At 46.1% G+C, this 7,500-nt stretch overlaps 1 long non-coding RNA gene across 1 annotated transcript in view; it reads left to right on the forward strand.

Moving 5' to 3' along the window:
* Positions 1-7,500, forward strand: part of LOC138866071 (uncharacterized) — a 187,194-nt gene that overhangs the window by 54,386 nt on the left and 125,308 nt on the right. Inside the window, exon 2 of the long non-coding RNA XR_011399519.1 lies at positions 3,129-3,171. This is a non-coding gene — a long non-coding RNA (uncharacterized lncRNA). The remainder of the gene's footprint in view (positions 1-3,128; positions 3,172-7,500) is intronic.

Genomic DNA, 7,500 nt, shown 5'->3' on the forward strand with positions numbered 1-7,500 from the left:
TGTAAAATGAAATAATCGAACAATGCAGTACAATTTGTGTTCTGTCATTTACTCAAAGGTAAGAACTAATATGGAATCTCTTTGTGGCGTAAGCGTAAATCGGGAAAATAATAAAGACTAGAGAAAGTGAAAATGACTCAAAGAAAGAAGACAAAGACGGTTGGGTGAAGCGGACGAGCGAGGCCGGGAGGGCGAGGAGCAGGAAGCGCGGCTCGAGGACGTGGCCCCTGACAACGATGACACGCGGGGGTGAGGTTTGCGTCGCCGCAGCCGCTGACCCGGAAGATGGTGGAGAGGCTCTTGGCATTCACCGCGTGCCTTATGAACACTTCTACATTAAGGCCTGCAGTGAACACGAAGAGACAACTCGAATACTGTGACGACGTTGCAATCCGACAACTGCAAGGCTGGAGTGCCCTGTAATGTCATCCTTCGCCGCGAGTGAGGTGTTGCTGGCCAAAGGAGAGTCCGGGGTTCTTGTGTTGCCGGCGAGGGATCTGGACGGCGAGTGGCGGGTCGTCGGCGACCTCGTGTGGTGGTGGCTCATTCACAGAGGCAAGGGCGTTAGAACATCGTTGCCTTGGAGACATCGCACTCTGGTTTCACCAAAGCAACGCTTCCCACAGCCTGGAAGACAATAAGAAGTTTAATTAGAAAGCTGGATTGGTACTGCCTACGGAAAATGTTTTCTAACCTCGCCTAACTTGATATAATTGAATTATTAGTAATTATTTATAGGTAGACAATGGCGCAACTAAATCCCGAGGTAGGTATCTATCACCAGTGTAGCAGCGCCCCGAATGGTAAAGTAATATGAATTAATAATCGTGCAAGCGGTTGGGTTTTACTGCACAGAATATTGGAAGCTGCAATAATCCATCCGAACACAGGAGACGCCTAATCAGCCACGTCCCGCCGACCTAATATTGCCTACGCCGGACTAGTTGTCATAAGAACGAGTATAATAAGCGCGGCGTATCCTCCACCACTTGTGCGGTAATCATCCTAACCAGCGGCTAAAAGGGAAGCCTCTCAAGACATTCTGCATGAGGGCTTCTTTACATTCCGTTTTCTATAGCTGCGCACTAATATCTCGGTATTACAGCGGCCCAATTTCCTCCAATTTATCTACTCCAAAGTGAAAGGCGATTAAGTATCGTGTGTGCGGCACAAAGACCCTTACGTGTTATTACAGCGTGAAGGAGCGTGGTTTAATATCCTACCCAATTTGTTAGACGAACCGGATCATTGTGTGTCGTAATTCAGTAAGACTTTTATGGTCGTGGTTATTTTTCATATAGAAGTAGTATTATATGTGGGATTTTGTTTGGCTGTATGCGCATAAGCATTGCAACTATTTTATCTTTATTGTAGTTTGTAAAGTTATCATTAGTGTTGTTAATGGTATAACTAGCAGCAGCAAGAAGTAAAAGTAGTAGTAGTGGTGGTGTAGTAGTAGCAGTAACTGTAGTGGTGGTGGTGGTGGTGGTGATGATGATGATGATGATGATGATGATGATGATGATGATGATGATGATGATGATGATGATGATGATGATGATGATAATGATGGCTGTGGTGGTGGTACTAGTAGTAGTAGTAGTAGTAGCAGCAGTAGTAGTAAAAGTGGTAATAGTAGTAGTAGTAACAAGAATAGGGGCAGTGGCATCTATGTTATAATTATCATCACTATTGTTATTACGATTAACAAGTTTCGGCATAAGTGACTGAATGGTCGAGTAGACAATGCGGAACCCGGAGTTGGTCCACTGCCAGACGTTTCGGCTGCAGTCATAGCACTGACGTCATCAGTCCATCATTCCTCTGGACGCCTGACAATAAAAGCGTACACATGATGCTATGCGTGTGTGTGTGTGTGTGTGTGTGTGTGTGTGTGTGTGTGTGTGTGTGTGTGTGTGTGTGTGTGTGTGTGTGTGTGTGTGTGTGTTTTGAGTATGTTGTGTGTGTGTGTGTGTGTGTGTGTGTGTGTGTGTTGTATATGTTGTGTGTGTGTGTGTGTTTTGAGTATGTTGTGTGTGTGTGTGTGTGTGTGTGTGTGTGTGTGTGTGTGTGTGTGTGTGTGTGTGTGTGTGTGTGTGTGTGTGTGTGTGTGTGTGTGTGTGTGTTTGTAAGTCAGTGATGAGTGAGTGAGTGAGTGAGGGAATGAGTGAGCGAGTGCGCATGTGAAAATGGGTGTAGATATGTGTAGATATTAGCGAGCGTTTGTGTACGTGTGTGCGTGAGAGGGAGAGAGAGATGAATACGATGTGAACGTGTGCAAGGGACAGGCTTATAAGTAAAGTCAAGAGAAATTATTCAATTATATGAACACATAATATATTTTGAAGTCAAGGACGAATCTAATGTCCTTTTCGCTCGCTCTAGATTAGCCGGAACTGAAAAAAAGTATTTGGTATAATCAGATTATAAAGCTAGAACGAGGTATATGACATGAAAATTTAATTTACCTTTTTTAAAAACTTTCAATTCAAGACTCGCCAGTTGGTATAATTAGACGATAAATTTATACTAAGCTAGTTTAGGTAAGGGAACACGACTTTTTTTAAACTGCAGCATCGCCGCCACACAAGAATCCAACGAAAAGGATTCTGGGAAAGCCTTTCGTATTCCTTTCCTTCTCCCTTGCTTTTTTTCTCTTTTCTTTTTTTTCATTCCTAGTGTTTTCTCCATTAAATACGGAATCGTTGATAAATGGATTATGTCGGCGTGGGATGGGAGGGAAAGGGGAAGAATGAGAAAGAGAAAGAGAGAGGGAAAGGGGAAGAATGAGAAAGAGAAAGAGAGAGGGAAAGGGGAAGAATGAGAAAGAGAAAGAGGGAAAGGGGGATAGAGAGGGAGAGGAGAGGAGAAGAGGCAGGAGGGAATATAGAATACCCACACACCTCCGCCGCTTTGAAAAAGCTTTGAATACCGCGCTTAGAGGATCGGATCCTTTAAAACTGATATAATCCCTTCTACATGCGATGGAATACGATATAAATAGGAGGAATATGACTTGAAAATAATGATCGGATCATAGGGACAATTTTTTTTTCTTTTCTTTTTCAGTGCGTTTCTTAAATGTACGTAGATGTTTATATATAATTTTTCTTCTTCAATACTTTCAGGTTTCATGGGGATTGAAGAGGGGAAACGTGACTGAAGGACGAGGTAAGTGATGGATGGACGAGGCAAATGAGGGGAAGAGTAGATGCTTACGTCATCTACAGGCGAGGAAGGTTTTCATCAGGCCTAGGTGGCGGTGGTGGTGGGGGGATGGGAGGGGAGTACGAGGGGAAGGAGAGCTTCATCAGCAGCAGGGTGAGTGGGGGTGAGGGGAGAGGGGGAAGAAAGGGGAGACCTACGTGGAATGGAAAAGGGTCCGTCACAGCTCGCGGCGGTAGGGAGATGTGGCTTGGGGGGTGGGGGGGAGTAGAGAGAGGGGAAAAGGAGGGGAGGGGTGAGGTAGCGAAGGCGATGGCTCGTTAGCAGGGTCGCGAACCAGTTAGGCAAGAAAATATTGCTTAATTTCCTGGAAACTTGGATGAAGATTAGATAATGGCAACCAAGTTTTTTCTCTTTTTCTTTCTTTCTTTGCCCTTTTCCCAATTCTCAGTTTTACGGATATTTTATTCGTTTGAATTGCACATCTTTTGTGGTCGCAGGATGGGACGTCGTGTAGCTTAGTCTCAGACATAAAGTTGGAAAAACAGACTTCAGATCAAACAGAGGAAAGACCAGCAATGTCTAGAATTCAGAATTCTGCATAAATTAAGTGCGGAACTTTGCATAACATAAAGGTCGGAAATGTAAAATCAAATACTTGTCTCAGGGTAAAATTATGCTTGTATCAACGCGATATTCTTAAATTCTTAAGATTCACGGGATCCAGCGATGGAACTGAAGGAGGGTGAAATCTGTTTGCTTATTCATTATCCAGGAGGAAATAATGGAAGAAAATACGGCGAGATTGAGGTATGGGTGTGAGTGGATGTGCATGACGTGTGTGTGTGTGTGTGTGTGTGTGTGTGTGTGTGTGTGTGTGTGTGTGTGTGTGTGTGTGTGTGTGTGTGTGTGTGTGTGTGTGTGCATGTTTGTGTCTATGCGTGTGTGTACGCATGTGTGTGTCCGTGTGTGTGTGCGTGCGTGTGTGTGTGTGTGTGTGTGTGTGTGTGTGTGTGTGTGTGTGTGTGTGTGTGTGTGTGCATGTTTGTGTCTGTGCGTGTGTACGCATGTGTGTGTGTATCCGTGTCCGTGTGTGTGTGTGTGTGTGTGTGTGTGTGTGTGTGTGTGTGTGTGTGTGTGTGTGTGTGTGAAGGCCCTTATACATGCTTATATGCATGTATACCTGTAAGCATGTCCGCAAGCATGCGTTTATCTGCATGCATGCCCGTGCGTTGTTTGTGCAGCCAGCCTCGCCCCTGCAGAGCTCGTGGCGGGGAGAGGGGGGGGTGAGTAGGTGTGGGAAGAAGCGGCCGTTGTTAGTAGCCCGACCAATCCAAAGTATATTCCTTCCCCTTCGAAAAAAAAGAATAAATCTACAACACTTGGATGGCTACGAGCGAGGGTTTGAGGGGAGAGAGATGGAAGACCCAACTTGTTTTCATAGAGGAAAGGACGGGCGGTATTTTTCCGCGAGGGGAGAGGAGAGGGGAGTGTGGAAGAGGGTTGAGAGGCGGTCGATACTGGGATGGAACCAAGTAGAAATATTAGGCGTTTGAGAATTTATCACTCCCCGTCAACCTCTCTTGACTCGCCCCCCCCTACCCCCCCTCATCACCGCCCTAGCCCACTCCCTTCCAACCCCGTCTACTGGAGTCTAGGAGCGGCTGAGGTTGACAGCCTATATATATCGTGGGAAATTTAGCATATTGCCTGCAAGATCAAAAACAATTCAGTGTAGAAAATCCAGTTTGATTTTTTGTACGATATATCAGCAATGAATAATCGAAGGCGCTATGAATGAGAATCATAGAAAACATAAGCCAATAAAGTGGTTGTAGCGCGACATTCACTCTTAATTCCTTAAATTGTAAATCCCGTGTAGTAAGTGTTCTTTTTTATTCAAATAATAACATCAAGATTTACATTCCACTCTAGCAAAAAATAAAAACAATAAAACCCCTCGTCCGGTCGCCAAGAGGACCCCAAAGACAAAGGACAAACACACTGCGTCCTGGCCAAGATACGGTGACTTAATGACCTTTCGCAAACAAAGGCAGACTCTTTAATGAGGGTGAACTTTGTATACAAATGTAAGATGGGTCTCGCCCTTAAGTGATAATGTGGGGGAGAGTGAGGGAAAGAAATTAAAATAAAGAGAATGACGGGAAAGAGAGGCAAGCAGAGGCGATAAGAAAGGAGAGAGTCCAAGAGAGAGTGAGAGGCAGACAGGCAGGCAGACAGACAAAGCCAGACAGACAGACAGAAGAGAAAGCAGCAGAGAAAAAAAGAGAACGGCGAGACTGAATAATTTCCCCTTTGCGAATACAAAGCCGCGCGAGCAAAGCGAGGAGCCAACTGGGTGCGGTCTCCGAAGCTGATGGCCCTTATGTCAACGCACAGCACGTGTCAGATTCCGTTGCGTCACGACCTCGATCTTACGTCTTTCTTCCTCCCCGTCCTGGATGTAGACGGATTAGAAAAAAAAGGAAAAACGAGGGGAGAGGGAGAGAGAGAGAGAGGACTGGGGGAATGAAGGAGACGGAGGGGATAAAGAGGGAGGGAGGGAACGGGTAAGGGAGGAAAGGGGGAGAGGGTAAGAAAGGGAGAGAATGGGGCATGAAGAGGGCAAGCAATGGAGAGAACGGGGAAGGAGGGGGAGGGTCTGGGGTAAGTAAGGATGGAGAGGAGAGGAGAGAGAAAATATGAAAGATATATACATACAATGGTGAGAGAAACAACACACCTGAAGGGAAAAAGAACCAGGGGAAAAAAAGGAAAAAAGTCTATGGGAAGATAGTGATATGGGGAAGATGGATGATAAAGAGCACAGGAAAGATTAGAGGGGGAAAGAGGGAAGAGTTATGGAAAGATAGGAAGGGTGAGGAAACGCCGGAAAAGTGGGTAAAACAGAGGGGTTTTGCGAGGGGAAAGAGAGGAAAATGTGCTTGAGAAACTTTATGAGAGACAGTGGAAGGTTTATGAGGGGAAAAGAGGGGAAATGCTTGATAGGGGGAAGGTGGGAGGAGGAAATCCTGAGTGAGGGAACTTGGAGAGGGAAGGACTGGGAGGTTCGAGAGGGAGAGGAGAAGGAGGAGGGGAAGGGAGGGGGAAGGGGAACGGGAATAATAAGCGATGCAAATAAATTACTTGTGAAGAATAACAGATTCCCCTCATCCATACATCCCTCTTTCATCCCCTCAACGCCCCCTTTCCCCTTCCCCCTGTCCCTCTCACCCTTAGCCTATCCTTCCCTTAGTGTTGGTTTATGGAAATAAAGGCTTAAATGCATAAAAAGTCCGTAGTGCCAGCGACCATAAGGAACAAAATCGACGCATGTGCCAATAGCAATCTCACCCTTATGAGAGTTCGCCTTTAGGCTTCACTTGTGATTAAATTTTTCCTCCCGTCGATTCACATTGTTCACCATATATCGATTAATTGCTCGAGCATGGTATAATTAGTAAATATGATTGATGAAATATAATTACACGCCAGGTCCAGAACTCGGCTGAAGAGCACGCGGAATGTACTTGAACAGCACTGGTGATGTCATTACTAGATCTGAAGGAAGGTAACGCTAATTACTTCGTCCAGATGGAAGAGGGGTCGTAATTAACGAGAGAATATGATTATTATAAAAACGAAGATAATTACGTTCTGTCCCTGTGATACGCATCTCCTTCGTTATATGAGTCGTATCTTTTTATATTTATATCTATGTGTAACAGGTTCAGATCTGCAGAGGGAAAGTTGCGTGACGTCTGTGCGAAGAGAAAAGCAGATAGCAAGAAGAAAACAGGACAAATAAAGCTGAGAAAACGTGGATGCCAGTGATAACCAGCAAGAAGACAAGACAAGAAATGAAAGGAAAGCCCCCTCCCCTTCCCTACCTCCCACCCCCACCCTCAATCCCCAAAGGACTTGCTTTAATGGAAGGATGGATGTGACGATGAAGGATTCCGGGCAGGGGATGAATGTGGCGCGGGATGAGTGTTGTGGGGACTGAGTGGTGAGGAGGCTGAGGGTGGCAGTGGTGGCGGTGTGAGCTGCAGGATCAATATGTCTGGGTTGGAGTGAAGGTGCGGGATGCTGCTGCTGCTGCTGCTGCGAGGGAGGAGGAGATGGAGGGAGAGGGGGTGGAGGAGGAGGAGGAGGGAAGAGGGGATGGAGGAGGAGGAGGAGGGAAGAGGGGATGGGGGAGGAGGAGGGAAGAGGGGATGGGGGAGGAGAAAAGGGAGGAGGGAGGGGATTGAGGAGGAGGGAGATGGAGGGAGAAGGGGGTGGAGGAAGAGAAGGAGGGAAATGGATGGAGAAGAGAAGATTGAGGAGGAGGAA

Source organism: Penaeus vannamei, chromosome 23 (assembly GCF_042767895.1).
Source record: "Penaeus vannamei isolate JL-2024 chromosome 23, ASM4276789v1, whole genome shotgun sequence".
Taxonomy (NCBI): domain Eukaryota; kingdom Metazoa; phylum Arthropoda; class Malacostraca; order Decapoda; family Penaeidae; genus Penaeus; species Penaeus vannamei.